Here is an 18,618-nt window from a genome sequence, read left to right as displayed (position 1 = left end):
AGACTCTCTCAATGTTTCTGCAAGTATTATCCTCACTGTCATGACACTTTCACATCCACAGCTGTCATGAAAAGGTGACACACTCTGTTTTGGATTTGCAGTTACTCCCAATGGATATATTTCTGTATGGTTTTATAGTTCTTCTGATTGTTGTTGCCACTGGATGTCATACTGATGTGATCTACAGAGCAGCATGTGTATGTATGTGTGTGTGTGCCCCCCGCTGAGTCATGTCTGACTCTTTGTGACCCCGTGGACTGTAGCCCCACCAAGCTCCTCTGTCTATGGAATTCTCCAGGCAAGAATACTGGAGTGGGTTGCCATTTCTTTCTGCAGGGGATCTTTCTGACTCAGGGATGGAACCTGCGACTCTTGTATCTTCTGCATTGTCAGGCGGATTCTTTACCACTGCACTACCTGTGAAGTCCCAGGAGGCAACATACGCCTTTTATATATGTACTGCCTGGAGCCACATGGCTGAGGAGTAAGAAAGGCCATGAGTCCTGTGAAGCACCTGTATCTACTGGGTAGGCACTGCCTACCCAGAGGAGATGGCACCTTTCTCTTTGCATAAACATATCTTCTGCTCATCAAGTCCTGCACCTATGTGCTTTTCTAATAGGTCTGCTCAGAGCAGGGAGCCTTTTTTAATCTGCTTATAAACACTGAATAGGCCAGTAGCAGACTTGGCTTTCTGGTTTCCCTGGTGGTGGTAGGGGTAAAAAATCTTCCTGTCAATGCAGGTTGATATAACAGAAGTCGGTTCAATCCCTGGGTTGGGAAGATCCCCTGGAGGAGGAAATGGCAACCTAGTCCAGTATTCTTGCCTGGAGAATCTGATGGACAGAGGAACCTGGCGGGCTACAGTCCATGGGGTCACAGAGTTGGACACGACTGAAGCGACTTAGCATAGCACAGATTGGCTATCATTGTGCACACAGGTTCACGTATTGCTGAAGCCTGGCTTGGAGAATTTTGAGCATTACTTTACTAGCGTGTGAGATGAGTGCAATTGTGCGGTAGTTTTAGCATTCTTTGGCATTGCCTTTCTTTGGGATTGGGATGAAAACTGACCTTTTCCAGTCCTGTGGCCACTGCTGAGTTTTCCAAATTTGCTGGCATATCGAGTGCAGCACTTTCACAGCATCATCTTTCAGGATTTGAAATAGCTCAACTGGAATTCCATCACCTCCACTAGCTTTGCTCATAGTGATGCTTTCTAAGGCCCACTTGACTTCACATTCCAGGATGTCTGGCTCTAGGTGAGTGATCACACCATCGTGATTATCTGGGTTGTGAAGATCTTTTTTGTATAGTTCTTCTGTGTATTCTTGCCACATCTTCTTAATATTTTCTGTTTCTGTTAGGTCCATACCATTTCTGTCCTTTATTGAGCCCATCTTTGCATGAAATGTTCCCTTGGTATCTCTAATTTTTTTGAAGAAAGCTCTAGTCATTCCCATTCTGTTGTTTTCCTCTATTTCTTTGCAATGATCATTGAGGAAGGCTTTCTTATCTTTCCTTGCTATTCTTTGGAACTCTGCATTCAAATGGGAATATCTTTCCTTTTCTCCTTTGCTTTTCTTCTTTTCACAGCTATTTGTAAGGCCTCCTCAGACAGCCATTTTGCTTTTTTGCATTTCTTTTCCATGGGGATGGTCTTGATCCCTGTCTCCTGTACAATGTCACGAACCTCCGTCCATAGCTCATCAGGCACTCTGTCTATCAGATCTAGTCCCTTAAATCTATTTCTCACTTCCACTGTATAATCGTAAGGGATTTGATTTAGGTCATACCTGAATGGTCTAGTGGTTTTTCCTACTTTCTTCAATTTAAGTCTGAATTTGGCAATAAGGAGTTCATGATCTGAGCCACAGTCTGCTCCCGGTCTTGTTTTTGCTGACTGTATAGAGCTTCTCCATCTTTGGCTGCAAAGGATATAATCAGTCTGATTTTGGTGTTGACCATCTGGTGATGTCCATGTGTAGAGTCTTCTCTTGTGTTGTTGGAAGATGGTGCTTGCTATGACCAGAGCATTCTCTTGGCAAAACTCTATAAGCCTTTGCCCTGCTTCATTCTGTACTCCTAAGACCAACTTTGCCTGTTACTCCAGGTGTTTCTTGACTTCCTACTTTTGCATTCCAGTCCCCTATAATGAAAAGGACATCTTTTTTGGGTGTTAGTTCTAGAAGGTCTTGTAGGTCTTCATAGAACCATTCAACTTCAGCTTCTTCAGCGTTACTGGTTGGGGCATAGGCTTGAATTACCATGATACTGAATGGTTTGCCTTGGAAATGAACAGAGATCATTCTGTTGTTTTTGAGACTGCATCCAAGTACTGCATTTCGGACTCTTTTGTTGACCATGATGGCTACTCCATTTCTTCTAAGGAATTCCTGCCCACAGTAGTAGATATAATGGTCATGAGTTAAATTCACCCACTCCATTCCATTTTAGTTTGCTGATTCCTAGAATGTCGTTGTTCACTCTTGCCATCTCCTGTTTGACCACTTCCAATTTGCCTTGATTCATGGACCTAACATTCCAGGTTCCTATGCAATATTGCTCTTTACAGCATTGGACCTTGCTTCTATCACCAGTCACATCCTCAACTGGGTATTGTTTTTGCTTTGGCTCTATCCCTTCATTCTTTCTGGAGTTATTTCTCCACTGATCTCCAGTAGCATATTGGGCACCTACTGACGTGGGGAGTTCTTCTTTAAGTATCCTATCATTTTGCCTTTTCATACTGTTCATGGGGTTCTCAAGGCAAGAATACTGAAGTGGTTTGCCATTCCCTTCTCCAGTGGACCACATTCTGTTAGACCTTTCCACCATGACCCGTCCATCTTGGGTGGCCCCACACGGCATGGCTTAGTTTCATTGAGTTAGACAAGGCTGTGGTCTGTGCAGAGTACATCATGAGAAACACTGGGCTGCAAGAAGCACAAGCTTGAATCAAGATTGTGGGGAGAAATATCAATAACCTCAGATATGCAGATGACACCACCCTAATGGTAGAAAGTGAAGAAGAACTAAAAAGCCTCTTGATGAAAGTGAAAGAGGAGAGTGAAAATGTTGGCTTAAAGCTCAACATTGAGAAAACTAAGATCATGGCATCTGGTCCCATCACTTCATGGGAAATGGATGGGGAAACAGTGCAAACAGTGGCAGACTTTATTTTTTGAGGCTCCAAAATCACTGCTGATGGTGATTGTAGCCATGAAATTAAAAGATGCTTGCTCCTTGGAAGGAAAGTTATGACCAACCTAGATAGCATATTAGGGAGAAGGCAATGGCACCCCACTCCAGTACTCTCACCTGGAAAATCCCATGGACAAAGGAACCTGGTAGGCTGCAGTCCATGGGGTCGCTGAGTCGGACATGACTGAGTGACTTCACTTTCACTTTTCACTTTCATGCATTGGAGAAGGAAATGGCAACCCACTCCAGTGTTCTTGCCTGGAGAATCCCAGGGATGGTGGAGCCTGGTGGGCTGCTGTCTATGGGATTGCACAGAGTCGGACACGACTGAAGCGACTTAGCAGCAGCAGCAGCAGATAGCATATTAAAAAGCAGAGGCATTACTTTGCCAACAAAGGTCTGTCTAGTCAAGGCTAGGTTTTTCCAGTAGTCATGTATGGATGTGAGAGTTGGACGGTGAAGAAAGCTGAGTGCCGAAGAATTGATGCTTTTGAACTGTGGTGTTGGAGAAGACTCTTGAGAGTCCCTTGGACTTCAAGGAGATCCAACCAGTCCATCCTAAGGGAGATAAGTCCTGGGTGTTCATTGGAAGGACTGATGTTGAAGCTTAAACTCCAAAACTTTGGCCACCTCATGTGAAGAGTTGACTCATTTGAAAAGACCCTGATGCTGGGAAGGATTGGGGGCGGAAGGAGAAGGGGACGACAGAGGATGAGATGGCTGGATGGCATCACCGACTCGATGGACATGAGTTTGGGTAAACTCCGGGAGTTGGTGATGGACAGGGAGGCCTGGAGTACTGCGATTCATGGGGTTGCAAAGAGTCAGACATGACTGAGCGACTGAACTGAACTGTGCACACAGGAGTCTATCCCAACTCAGAACTCTGCCCAGCCCCTGCCCCAAACAGTTCACATTTGCTGCTTCTAAGTTCTTTATGGCTGGAAAATCAGGCAACTTAATTTGTTTGAATTTTGTATATGATAAAATAAACAGACTCTTATAAAGAGTTTCAAGAAGCTGTTTTATGATTAAGTGTCTGAAATTAGAACATCTATCTTCTGATATCTCAAAGTATTTGAGTTGCTCAAAATTGGTATTTGGTTGCTCAAGAGTCCTTTTGACTTTGGATCTTGGCTCTGTTGTGACCATCTAGATACTGAACTTCCAGATAAGTGGAAGTTTATGGGATTGCAATTATATACAAATATAGATTGTCAGAAAGTGCTTTATTGATTTCTCAAGTTGACTTCATGAAAATTTTTTCAGGATGTTCACATTCAAGCAATTCCTTCTCTGAAGACAATTTATTTGAACGCTACCCTAAAAATGTGCTTGAAATCACTGTAATCCTATTTTTTTAATATTCTCACTCAGCAGTTGCCACTGTCTCTTCATGTCTGTGGTTTCATTCGAATGTGAGCTCAGATATCCCCTCATTAATTATCACACTATCCCATGAGACAAGGGAAAAGCCATCTGCTCTCATTTCTTGATGCACAAAATTGAGGACAGATAAACACATACAGCTCATGAAATGTCAGAGCGTTTAGTGAGGCAGTAGGAATATAAAAATATTTAAAAATAGGTGTATAAAAACCAAAATTTAACAATGACCATCCAGTGAGTCAGAAAGATACTCAGACAAGCATTTTTAAACTGCTGGGTCACGTGAAGGTTAAAGAGAGAGAAGGGTGTTCACAGAACACAAAATACTTAATATTAGTTTTTTTTCAAGTGGCTTAAGAAAAAAACCTCTTTGAACCTCTGTAACCCAAATCTGAGGACCTTAAGAATTTTAATGAGAAGCTCCATGCTGATCATATCCAAAACAAGCTATTCAACTATGGGTCCATCCTGTGATTCACATTTGCAAGAACCTCAACTGAAATGGTCATATGAGACTCTAAGCTATTTTACTAAAAACAAATAGCCTAAAGCATGTATTGAGGCTTCTGAGAGGAAGCAGGCAGCGCTCAGGAGAGGTGCTTGGTAGAGACTCAGATCCAAGGTGATCATGGGCTGAGTAAGCATCACTGGCAATACCACTCACTTGGAGCTGGTCTCCCAGGGCCACACAGTGAAATGAGATAGAGCTGGATTAATTTTTAGCACAGTTTTTGATTAGCCACCAGTAAAGCATGTGGTACTACTTCCTAGGGCATTTCAATTCTTCTTCCTAAAGCACAATACTATTTTATCCTGTTCTATTTATTTTTCTTAAGTGTATGTGACTTGCAGAGCATTAAGATGCCAAAACATATGTTTCTTAAGCCTGTTCCCACTTCTCACCCTCACTTAGACTTTCAAGGTCAGAGCTATTTGTGGCTATCCACTTAATTGTACTTCAAATAAAAAGCAGCAGCAAACAGCAGATTTGCGATGGCCCTTCAAAGTAAGCATCAAACGAGCAGCTCGTCACATCTGAACCTATTTCTCGTCACATCTGAACCTATTTAAATAAATCAGCCTCTTGTTCATGGCCCCCCAAATGCCATCCACCACGCCAGCAGTCACTGTGCAGCTGAAGCAAGCTAGCAGCAAGAGAGGGGATATTTCCTGGACCCCCTGAAAACCACTGGAACTTTGAATCAATTGGGCATTTTTGTACACAGCAGGATTGCATGGCCAAGTTCTGTTTACCCTTGGAGTGTGCTCATTAATTAGGTTTGTGCAATAACAATTCATGCTAGGCAATGAGAAAGTAGATCATTACTAGTATTATTATTATTTACTGTATGCAGCTCCATATACTCACAAAGCTTTGTTCAAAATGGATGCAAATGCTCTCAGGACCGGGAGTGGGAAAAGTTACAGGTTTTGGGACAGAGTGGGTAGATGGGCAGGATTGGCTCCCAACCAAGATGTATAAAGCTAAGTGCCAAGGTTCAAACAACATGCAAGTAAAGTTCACATATGAGAATGAAGGACTGTGATTCAACTGCTTTCCTGACAAGGCCCCTGGATAATATGTTGGGAAAGGGATTTGATAACAAGAAACTCTCTTAGATGATACAGAGAAGGATCAGGAGTAGCTTTAAAAGGGTGATGTAGCAACTAGACAACAGACATCCCTGGGTCCTGTGTTCAAGTAGATTCATGTTCCAAGGTTCTCTATAATCAACAAGTCCTGAACCTCAAATGACCCCTAAATCCTCCTCCCGTCCTTAGCTTCAAGGGGATCAAGATTTTCCCAAGACTAACTCAAGGGAAGAGGCAGCTTTAGGGTTGATCCAAGGTTCCAAATCACTGAGTTGATGCCAGGAGAACAATATGCTACAGCATAGAACTGGTCCCAGTCTAGAAGCTGCCTCATCCACACAGCAGATTCCTTATTCCACAGAACAGTAGAAATTTACGATCACATATATGGTAAGGGACTTGCATCCAGAATATATAAAGAACTCAAACTCTGCAGTTAGGCAAATAACCCAATTTTTAAGTAAGCAAAGGATGTGAATAGACATTTCTCCAAAGAAGGTACACAAGTAGCCAAGAAGGTCATAAAAAGATGTTTAACATCATTGTCCTTTAAGAAAATGCAAATCAAAATCACAATGAGGTACCACTCCACATGCACTCTGTTGTGGTTGAGATACTACCCCGCAACCACTTTGTTGATGTTGTTTAGTCGCTAAGCTGTGTCTAACTCTTTGCGACCCCATGGACTGTAGCCTGCCAGGCTCCTCTGTCCATGGGATTTTCCAGGCAAGAGTACTGGAGTGAGTAGCCATTTCCTTCTCCAGGGGATCTTTCTGACCAAGGGATTGAGCCTGTCTCTCTGGTGTCTCTTGCCTTGGCAGGTGGATTCTTTACCATTAGCAGTACCTGGGAAGCCCCCACATCCACTAGGATGGGTATAACCAACAAGACATATAATAGTCAATGTTGGCAAAGATGGAGGGAAATTGGGACTGTCATACACTGCTGGTAGGAATGCAAAATGGTACAGCCACTTTAGAAAACAGTTTGGCAGTTCCTTACAAGGTTAAACATACAGTGAGCACACGACCCACCAATTCTACCCCTAAATGTATACCAAGGAGAACTGAAACCATATATCCACAGGAAAACTTATAAGCAAATATTCACAGCAGTATTACTTATAATGGCAAAAAAAGTGGAAGTTAAGTCAAATGTCCATCAGCTGATGAATGGATAAACAAAATATAGTATATCCATACAATGGAACATTTGGCCATAAAAAGGCAACAACATGGATGAACTTCGAAAACGTTATGCTAAGCGAAAGAAGCTAGACACAAAAGACCATATGCTGTATGACTCTCACTGGTATGAAATGTCCACAACAGGCAAATCTATGGCAACAGAAAGAAGACTGGTGGCTACCAGGGACGGGGATGGAAAGAGGGATGAGGAATGATAGATAGACACAGGGTTCCTTTTTGGCGGTGATGAACATGTTCTAAAATTAGTGGTGATGGGCAACTCTGTGAACATACAAAAAAGCCAGTGAACTGCACACATGGTAAATTCTATGATAAGTGAATTATATCTCAAAAAACTTATAAAAAAAGTCAACAGAGAAACATTATACAATGCTACAAGGTAAGGAGGACTATTTCAAGGCAACAGCTGGAATGATCTGGCTTTCAGAATTGAGGTCCGTTACCTGTCCTAACACCTATACTTCCAACCTGAGAGGACTAGAGAATGTCCACTGAATTGTTTAAGGTGGGTATTTGTTGTTTGTTCCTTGACTTTAATACATAAGCCACTAAGTTTTATGATTGATTTATTTAAGCCCAGACTTTTTTTCTAATCATGAACACTCACCACCACCATTAGTAACTTTCCAAAGGGTATTCAGTGCCCTTTTTCTTTCTTCCCTAGGTACCAAGTGAAACACTAAATACTGCATATGGGATTGGTTAGTTCCAGAGTCAAGAAGAGTGATTTGATCCAAGGCAGAAAACTCAGATTCTGGCAAACATAAGGCCCAGCCACGATCGGATGGAGATGTGACAAGCTGAGATTAAATACTGATGATGTCTGTAAGAAAAGAGTAAATACATTTACTGGGCAGTGACAGGAGGGCTCGAGAGAATTTCGTGGTTGAGTGAGGTTCAATTTCATAAGAGGGAAACTGCTTCTCTCTTAATCCTCTGCAAGAACAGAGGGAAAGCAGGTTCAAGTCCAAACACTGAGGATTTGACTATTAGTTAGGGATTAGTTGGAGAATTGCTCCTTCATCTGGCTGCTTGTGAGGCAGAGAGAAGAGGGCCTAGGGGCTGAGGCAAGGTCCCAAAATGACAGGACTCAGGCAGGACAGGCTAACAGCAAATTGGAGTGACTCAGAGGAAAAGAGACCAAGAGTAGAATATACGTGGCTGGGTGGGACCATATTCTGTTAATCACTTTTCCTGTGCAATTGCATCAAAATTCATAGCCTCCCTCTGAAGGAAAGCCTACTATATTTCTTAATTTATAGATAAACAAACATAAGCCCAGAGAGGCTCAGTAACTTGCTCAAGATCACACAGCAAGAAGGGTCACACTTTCAGTCTTAAATAATAATTCTATTGTGTTAACCCTTAACTGTCATCCTCCCTTTCAGGAACCAAAGTCACAGTTTCCTGGAACACGTGCACCGATGCTCAGTGCCCACCACATACCTATAATAACAAAAGTGGTTCAACATCTTTTTCATTGCTATCAGGTATCAGGGAAAAATGAACCTGACTCAGCCTATGAATGGTTAGGTCAACAGATGACAGTTTAAGTGGGAGGAATCGGGCTGCTGAAGGGGAAACCTCTATTTCTACAGGTTTGAGCTGCCTGCCCAGCTCAAAATCCATCAAGCGGTAAAACAGAAAGTTATTTACATAGCACCAGCAACTTTAACCCTTTCTAAGAACATCCTATGGACGGGTAAAGAAGCCCGCATTACCCCTTCAAAGGTTAATCTCCTTTAATTGACCTTCTTATTTGGAAAAGGACTCTGAAGGTGATAAGTTCAGGGCTTCATGACCTGACCACCTCTTTGGTAGGTCAGTCCATAATTACGGACGTATACTCGTTTCTTTCCCATTAACGAAGATGCTCAGAGTATCAGAGCTCATGGGGACCATGGAGATAAGGTAACCCCTTCATTTTCATAGGAGATGCTTGGGGCAAAGCACCTGGACCAAGGTTAGACAGCCAGTGTTTGGGGATGAAGAAGACACCATCTCTCCAGGCTTGCTTCCTGCCAATGCAAGATTCTGAGTGCATCCTTTAAAGCTGTAAACATGGCATTAATATAGTCTGGTGCCCAGACCTTTTCCAAACCCATCAGCTTTTAGTAGGGCATCATTTGGTTTACAAATCCAATCCTTCATAAAAAGGTAACCAACCTAATTGAAATGCAGCTTCGGCCATCTCGTCAAGTTCTGCTTCTCTCTGATTTCATGCCTGTTTCACCCACATTTCTTTTCCACCTGATGACAAGCTCATCAGGAACCAAGGATGAGCTGAGGCTCAGGGAGCAAGCACATCAAGCTTTGATCTGCACCTTCCTTACCCTGCAATCAGTCAGTGTCAGAGCCAGAGCGGGTGAGGAGCAAAGACATCTCCAGCATAAAGGGCTACCTTTGTGGAATTAAGAAAAGGTACCCTTTCCTCTGGGCAGCCACAGTCCCACACCACAGCATGCAGCTTGTCCAGTAGAGTGATGTCTAGATTTCTGTCCCTGTTTGCTCCCTTGATCAGAGAGCTGTCCTTACAGGGCAGCCCCACTAAGAAAAAGAAGGAGGAAATAGGAATTTCTTAACATGGTATTTTTAAAAACTTACCTCACAACCCATTGGTGAGTCATGAAACTATTTTAGGGTTGAAACTAGTATTTTTAGTAGAATAGAAAATACAATATATATAAACTGCCTCCCATTTAGATTTTATTTTTATATGTATATGTAAACATATACATATGTATGTGTATGTGCATGGGTGTATGTATATACTGAGCCAAGATGTAAAATATGTTTCTTAGTGGGGGTTGTGGTAAAAAATATTTGAAAGTTACTGACTAACAGTGTGGCTTCCTTGGTGGCTCAGATGGTAAAGAACCTGCCTGCAATGCAGGAGACCCGGGTTCAATCCACGGGTCAGGAAGATCCCCTGAAGAAGGGAATGGCAACCCACTCCAGTATTCTTGCCTGGAGAATTCCATGGACAGAGGAGCCTGGCGGGCTACAGTATACGGGGTAGCAAAGAGTCAGACATGACTGAAGTGACTAAGCGCGTGCACGCACACACACCTCCCCCCCTCAATATGAAATGTGCATCTAATTTGGAGATTTGCTTTGTCTTCATTCCCAACTGCCCAGAGGGAAGCACTGAGAGAACCAGCATGCATTTAGGAGTCAGACAGGTGTGTGTGCTCAGTCGTGTTAAATGCAGTTTAACACCTCTAAATTTGGATTTTAGGCAGTCATTTATGTTCTTAGTCCTCAGGTTCCTGCTGTGCAGATGGAGATAGTATCTGTTTCAGAATATTGATGTGGTAAGGATGTAGTATCTTTCAGCGCATGTCCAGTTTTCAGATCTCTCTCTTTTGACTTTGGGGAGATCAGGAGAAATCAGTGACCCAGAGACACATATGCAACTGCCACCAAGGGTTTCCACTGCCAGAAGCTACAAAGATGAGGAGGTGTAGAGTCCTGCAGTAAACTTTAAACAATTTTTTTCCCATGCAAGTTGTTCTCCTGTCTGCCTGGGAGAACTGCCTCCCACAGTAATGCTTAAGCAAGAATGACTGTTTAGCCAAGTCAATTAAATCATTTGAGTGAAAATACTACAAGGAAGCTGGGTTAGGAAAAGAGTTTGGTGCTACGGGCATGGTGAGAATCTGTTCTTCTGTTTTAGGTAAATGTGTTAGATTGTGACTTTGGCAAGGCTAGAGTATTTCGCGTTGTAATGATGAGAGCCTCTGGGGACAGAAATGACAGGCTGCTGCTGCTGCTAAGTCGCTTCAGTTGTGTCCGACTCTGTGCGACCCCATAGACGGCAGCCCACCAGGCTCCTCCATCCATGGGATTTTCCAGGCAAGAGTACTGGAGTGGGGTGCCATTGCCTTCTCCGAATGACAGGCTAAAGTAATCTTTTAGGTGATGTGGGTCAAATCTCCCATTTTCCAAATTTGGAGATAGGGTCCAAGGAGGTACAGGATCCACTGAGGTCACATGGCCAGGGCCACACCCCAGTCCCTGGGAACATCATTTCTTAACTCCTGGGTCACAAGGCCTCCCTCTTCAGAATAATTCATTTTTTAAAACAAAAACTGCAGCAACTTCCTGCCTTGATATAGGTGTGGAAATGTGGGGAGGGATGAGGCTAAAGTTAGTGATTCTCAGCATATATTTGTAAGAAATCTTTGAGTCATCACAGCAAACTTTAAAAATGATGCAAAAGACACATAGGAAATTGGGCAATCCTTAAGTGAAAATTTTAATTCTCAAAAAACATATTTTCAACCTCCCAATTAATCAAAGAAATGCATAAAACAATGAAATGTTGTTTTACCTATGAAATTGGTGAACATCAAGAATGGTAATAGTCAACACTACCAAAGATGTAGCAACCAAGCAGAAACTTGAAAAAGCTCATAAACTTTGTCTCAGAATTTCTGCTTCTCCAAAATAAAAAATTCATGTGTAAGGCTGTTGGCTGTAGTATCTTTTATAGTAGTGAACTATAATATGAAAATAACTTATTTTATGTTTTTGAAAAATATTTAATGATATGAGGAAATGCTCATAATAAACCAAGTTAAAAAATACTAAAATGGTATATAGTCAATGTAAGTTTAAAGTTGTACATATCCAATATCATTTCAACTTATCTAGGTATATACATGTATATGTGATGTGTGTGTGTGAGGAAAATCTGGATGAATAAATGCAAAAATGTGCATAGTTATTTCTGGATGGTGCAATGGAGAGATTAGAGGCTATTTAAAATTTTCTTTTTTTGTATATTGATGTATTTTTATAATCCCATATGATGAATATATTACTTTAAGTATCTGGCAAAAATATTATTCAAAAAACAAATCTACAACTTCAACTTACACTTTCTGTTAGAATTGCCTTTTAGATTTGACTCAAAATTTGCCATTGGTAGGATCTTTTGTGGATATGGAGTTTTATTATATACAATGCCAGATTATATTAAACATTCTGAAAGTATACAATTAAAATACATGTTAGCATCCCTTGCTATATGCACTATCATTTGACAAATCCAAAGCCTAAAACATGTTTTTGCTAATATGATGGATTAAACATTCAGAGAAACCATTTTCAGTATATACACCTCAAATTATACTAGGTGTATTTATATGTATCTAATGAATTATATATTAATATATAACGTAGGTTAGATATTATATTTTATGTATTTTAAAATTCCCCATCTATATTAGGTGAGGAAGCAGTATTTGCTCTTTCCCAGTGGCCAGAGACATGGATCGTAGAAGCTACGAACGCGAGGCCTGATAGGCAGTAGGGACCTTCTCCCTCCACTCCCAATGGGAGACCTCCACTCCCAGTGAACTAGAAACCCTGAAGGGTTGACACTCTTAGTGGGTGAATGAAGGGGAAAAAAATCTGCCTACCAAAGGGACATAGAGTTTGCCTATTTTGGTCTTGGTTTTGAGTGGTACTGAAGAAAAAGAAGAAAAGTCTCCTTTAAGAATTTCCAACCATGGGCTCATTCCTGGATTTGGAGTCTGAATTCACACTACCTGGGTAGAAAAAATTAAACATTCAGGTTAGAATGATTCCAGGTTGGTTGAGTTCCCAGGCACTTGACAGAGAAGCAAACGAGTCCTCTCTGTGGGGATACATTTAGAACCCAGACTTCAGTGTCGCTCCACAGGTCAAGTCCCAAAGAATAGAAGTTCAAAGTTTTAAAAGAAATCATTAAATATATAAAGAAACAAGCCCACATGAAACATAAAACAACACAACTAGACCTGCAAGGACACTAACACTAGAAATACCAATTATGAATTAAAATATAAATATATTTAGTATGTTAAAAGAGGGCATTCAATAATAAAGGAAGAAGAAACAATGAAAATCAAGCTGACAGTGGTGAAACTGAGCCACAAAAACCTTCTAGAGAGGAAAAATATAATAATGACAGTTAGAAACTAAACAGATGCAGGTTAGATAAAATTGAAGAGAAAATCAGAAAGTAGAATGCAGATATAAAGAAATGATCAGAAAGAAGAACACAGAAAAAGATGAATAGTTGAAAGACACGGAGGAAGACTGAAATGATACAACATATATCCAATCATAATTCTAAATGAGATAGAGGCCAAATTGGTGGGAGGCACTAAATCCTCAAATTCAGGAAGTCTAACGAATCACTATGGGGATAAATAAGTGAGAAAATCATACCTGATATAGCATCAAGAATATGCTGAACACCAAAAACAAAGAGAAGAACCTTATAAAGTAGTCATAAAGAACAAACTTCTTACAAAGAGTGACAGTCACACCAGCAGCAGTCTTTTCAATGGCAAAAATGGAAGTCAGAGGCAGTGAAATTATTATTACTATTTCAAAGTGGAATGGGAAAATAACTTTCTACCCACCAAAGCTATCCTTCAAGAACAAAAGTGTAAAACAGATCTTTGAGCAAATAAAAATTAGCAGATACTATTAACAGATTCTTGCTAAAGGACCTTATAAAGACAGCATTCAGTACAGGAAAAAAAAACCATAGAGAAAAGTACAATGAGAAAAGAAGGGACAAGAAAAACTAGTAAAAATGTAGATATATCTAAAAACATTGATGGCATAATATCTAATTTGTAGGATTAAAAATGTGAAGGTTATACTTCAATAAAACTGTTATGAAACACCAAGGTAGAACTTTGATTGTAGGCTTCAAATTATTTACAATGGGGGAGAGTTGACTGAGTTAAAAGGTTGTAATGTCCTTAGGATGTTTAGCAGGAGTGTAAATATACTAGCTTTATACTCTGTTGAGTTAAATATATTCATTAAAAGATTTAGGGTAAACACTAAAAGAATAGAAATAGGATGTGTAAATTACAAACTACTAACGGGAAGGCAATGGCACCCCACTCCAGTACTCTTGCCTGGAAAATCCCATGGACGGAGGAGCCTGGTAGGCTACAGTCCATGGGGTTGCTAAGGGTCAGACACGACTGAGCGACTTCGCTTTCACTTTTCCCTTTCATGCACTGCAGAAGGAAATGGCAACCCACTCCAGTATTCTTGCCTGGAGAATCCCAGGGACGGGGGAGCCTGGTGAGCTGCCGTCTATGGGGTCACACAGAGTCGGACACGACTGAAGCGACTTAGCAGCAGCAACGGGAAAAACAGACTTAGAAAAAAAAATCCCCCCCCCCAAAAGGAGAAAAAATTATAAAACGAAACAGGTCAGAACAAATAGAAAGTACAGAATAGCATGATAGGAAAGAATTGTAATAGTAATCACAATCAGTGTAAGTAAACTAAATGTTCCAGCTGAAAGAAAATGATTGCCAAACTGAATTAAACAAAATACTGCTATATGCTGTTACTAGAGACTTATCTAAAAAGATGTTCTTAACGCCTCACAGAGCGACCTAATCTCATTCCTTATTAAAGTTAAAATACAAATCATCTGGTTCTACCAAAACAGAAAAAGAAAAGAAGAAATGAGTGAGATGGGGAGAAGGGAAGGGAAAAGGAGAAAGGAAGAAAGTAGGAATGGAAGCGGTGGTAACTCCTAGCTCTCAACACTGTCAGGATTCACACAGTTCAGGTCCTTTTTTGCTGGAGAAACCAGGGTAGCAAGGGGAACACATATGCACAACCTGCCCTTTGTGAATAAAAATACACTGGACTTTCTGAGCCTCAAACTGCCTCCTTCACTCTCTGAATCATACGCAGTAACTGAAGGATTTGCTTTAACATAAGTAGAAGGAAACAAAACAAGGAAAATAGCCTTATGCTGTATTCCTAGATCAACAAAGAGATTTGTGATACTGTGACTTATAAGAAATATATATTTGGTCATTAAGATGACCAAAATACATTTCTCGTATATATTTGGTCTTTGTTCATAGTTCCCGCTTCATGGTTCCCAAAACCCCTGGAATTGCCTAAGTGTGGAGAGTGATACAGGTGTCTTTCATTATGTTAATGAGGCAACTTTTAGAAAGCACCTAAGGATTGGGGCTGGTTGCTAACGGAGCCAACTGGATGATTACAAGTTGGAATTTTCAGTCCCACTCCCTTCCAGCAAGGACAGATGGGTTGGAGAGACAGATGGCACTTCCCACCTACTGGTGTGAGGCATTGGTCGCTCAGTCCTGCCTGACTCTTTGCGACCCCATGGACTGTAGCCCACCAGGCTCCTCTGTCCATGGAATTCTCCAGACAAGAATACTTGGGTAGGTTGCCATTCCCTTCGCCAGGGGATCTTCCTGACCCAGGGATTGAACCCGGGTCTCCTGCATTGCAGGCAGATACTTTACCGCTGAGCCAGCAGGGAAGCCCAAGATGGGCTGGAGGGCAAATCAATTGCCAATTGTCGATGATTTGATCAACTATGCCTATGTAATGAAGTCTCCATGAGTGCTTATGTGCTACGTTGCTTCAGCAGTGTTCGACTCTTTGCAACCCTACGGACTGTAGCCCACCTTTGTCCCTGGGATTCTCTAGGCAAGAATACTGAAGCGAGTTGTCATGCCCTCCTCCAGGGGATCTTCCTGATCCAATGACAGAGTTCAAAGAGCTTCGGGAGTTGGTGAACTCCTGGAGGTGCTGGGAGAGTGGCGCCTGGAGAAGGTTCCCCGCCTTCCCCATGTCTCAGCTGGCTGCCCCTGAGTCGTACCCTTTTACAATAAACTAGTGATCTAATAATGAAATGTTTCTCTTAGTTTTGTGAGATCCTCTAGCAAATTCATTGACCCCGAGGAGGGGTCACTGGAACCTCTGACTTACAGTCAGTCAGAAGCACAGGTAACAACCTGGACTGGTGACTTGCTTCTGAAGTGGGGGTGGAGTGGGCAGGCTTATAGGACTGAACCCTTAACCTGAGGAAAACTCATGCTATCTCTGGGCAGACAGTGTCAGAATTGAGTTAAATTCTTGGACACCCTGCTGGTATCTGAGAATTTGTTGGTGTTATGTGGGAAGCAGACCCAACCCCACCCCTACACATTTGAATTGGGTCCAGGAACTCAAAAGAACACTGCAATCACAGGTTTCTAGATGGTTAAGAAGTTTAGCGCCTATGTTTTCTTTCTTTTGAGGACAGATAGTTTCCAAGTCTATCAAGTAATACTTGCTCATTACAAGGATGAACTTACCTTGCCTTCTTTGAAATCTGTATATTAATTTTATTAATTTATTTGCTGGGTATGGAGGGTGAAGAAAGTTTGAATTTATAATATATTCTTAGGAAAATATAGCCTTAGGAAAGCTTGCAACTATACATTTATATTTATATAATTATTTATGGTTTAGTATCTTATCAGAAACATTTTACTTTATGAAGAATATTTATAATACTGTCTCAATTTCGATTTTCCCATGATCATTATAACAATTTGCACTGCAAATACTCTGCTGGCAAGCAACTTTTCAGGAACATACAAAATGAATAAAGCAAGGCACACCTACATTACTAAGTAGCCTGCCTTCAACTATCCAGCTTTAAGCATCTTTATTTAGACCATTCCCTTCATTTGAACTGGGCTGACTTGCTGTCAGATTACAGTGCCAAGTCTAAGAAGAAGTTAAATACCATGGACAGCTGCTTTCTAGGCCAATGACAGCCTAGCACCATAGCAGATCAACGGACCTCAGCAGCCAAGCCAGGCACACAGCAAAACACACGAGATGCCCTGGAAGTCCACTGCTTCACATCCTGCAGGATTCAAATTAATTCCTAACCAGCCATGGAGAGGTTTTCAGAAGAGGGTCCCAGTCATTAATAAATAAAAATACACTTAAAACAAAAAATCTCTGCTTAGCATAGATATATCAAAACTACAGTCAATGGCCTACTTACTGCAAGTAAAATTCTACAAAATAAACTTTCAGGAGGGCAAAGGTATTTGAAGGTTTCCTTGGAGTTTATAATATTTTCCCTGCATATATTCACTGTATATGAAATTAAGCTTATAAATAATATGACAAATATCACATGCCCCTAAGAGAGACAATGGCCTGCTTAACTCGATGATTCACTGACATGAACTATAATATTCAAGAAATATTTTGAAATGCTCAAATTTGAAGTAATTTATTCTGATTCACTTTCCACTTAAGAACAAAAGATGAAAGAAAGGGAACTAACACTTACTGAACAACCCACATTTGCCAAGGACCATGTTAGCGGCTTAACATTCATTTCTTCATTTAGCAATTTTTCCAACTTTATGAAGCAGATATTATTATTTTCATTTTCCCAATTAGGAAACTGAGGCTCAGTGAGTTTATGTGAGTTCTCTGAGGTTACAAGGCTTATTACACACCTGAGTTAAAACCTTTTTTTCCTGAATCAAAGGTCAGGGTCTCTTTACCATGTCATGACACTAAATGATATATTTTTAAAGGATGATATTATCACTAAAAGATGTAATAAAAAAATCAAATTAAAAAGCCACACACCAGGTGGGATAGTTAAATAAAATGGGAAACTATTATTTAACTATGAGAAAAACGTTCACATTTTCTATTTTTCCATGCTCCATAGTTGCCCCATCATCAATAATGAAACCAAATGAAGATTTTCAACTTGTTTATGAAGCAAGTAGTTTCAAAGATATTTCACTGCCTATAGCCCAGCAGAATTGATGAGTTTCCAGGAAGAACCATGATGACTTGTATAAAAATATCTAAATATGTTTCCTTCACTTTCCCATAGTCCCTTGCTCTATAACTGCACATATAAAACAATGAGGTAGCCTTGTCTAAAAACAGGCTTAGTATTTTGCTTCCTAAATTCTTGTATAGCACATTCTTCTCTATGAAGACTCCTTCAAGGAATGTCTTTGACTTGGGGTCTTTCTCTGAGTGTTCTGATGATGTTAGAAGCACTGACTTAGGTAGGAAAGGGGGGTGGGGTATACAGCCAGAAATCAACTTTTTAGATCAGAGAACAATAGCGCCAAGCTCAAGAACCCATCTCTCCCTGAGACACCTTCTGTTCAGTGCTCAGAGAGCAAAATTTCCACAAGATTCTGAAATCAGGCATTTGACAAAGACTAGCTGCTGAAAAACTTTTTTCCAACAAAATTCAAAAGTGAAATTGGCAAGGTGAAATTCCGTAAAGGAAACCACACATCATTATGTATTGGTCCACCTAAAAATATCTGTTCTAGTATACCAAACAAGACATAGCAATGTTAAGAAATTCTGGTCCCATGATAATTTATAG

The 18,618-nt window shown here is 40.8% G+C and overlaps 1 protein-coding gene and 1 long non-coding RNA gene across 3 annotated transcripts in view; one reads left to right on the top strand and one right to left on the bottom strand.

Annotated features, from left to right (window-relative positions):
* Positions 1–8,221, top strand: part of LOC145509758 (uncharacterized) — a 58,621-nt gene extending 50,400 nt beyond the window's left edge. Inside the window, exon 4 of the long non-coding RNA XR_014056393.1 lies at positions 8,059–8,221. This is a non-coding gene — a long non-coding RNA (uncharacterized LOC145509758). The remainder of the gene's footprint in view (positions 1–8,058) is intronic.
* Positions 1–18,618, bottom strand: part of SLC24A2 (solute carrier family 24 member 2) — a 264,631-nt gene that overhangs the window by 240,597 nt on the left and 5,416 nt on the right. The gene's annotated exons all lie outside the window — the stretch shown is intronic.

This window comes from Giraffa tippelskirchi, chromosome 1 (assembly GCF_054371585.1).
Source record: "Giraffa tippelskirchi isolate mGirTip1 chromosome 1, T2T-mGirTip1v1.2.pri, whole genome shotgun sequence".
NCBI lineage: Eukaryota > Metazoa > Chordata > Mammalia > Artiodactyla > Giraffidae > Giraffa > Giraffa tippelskirchi.
Note: the sequence above shows the minus strand (reverse complement) of the source record. Positions and strands in the feature narration are given on the sequence as shown.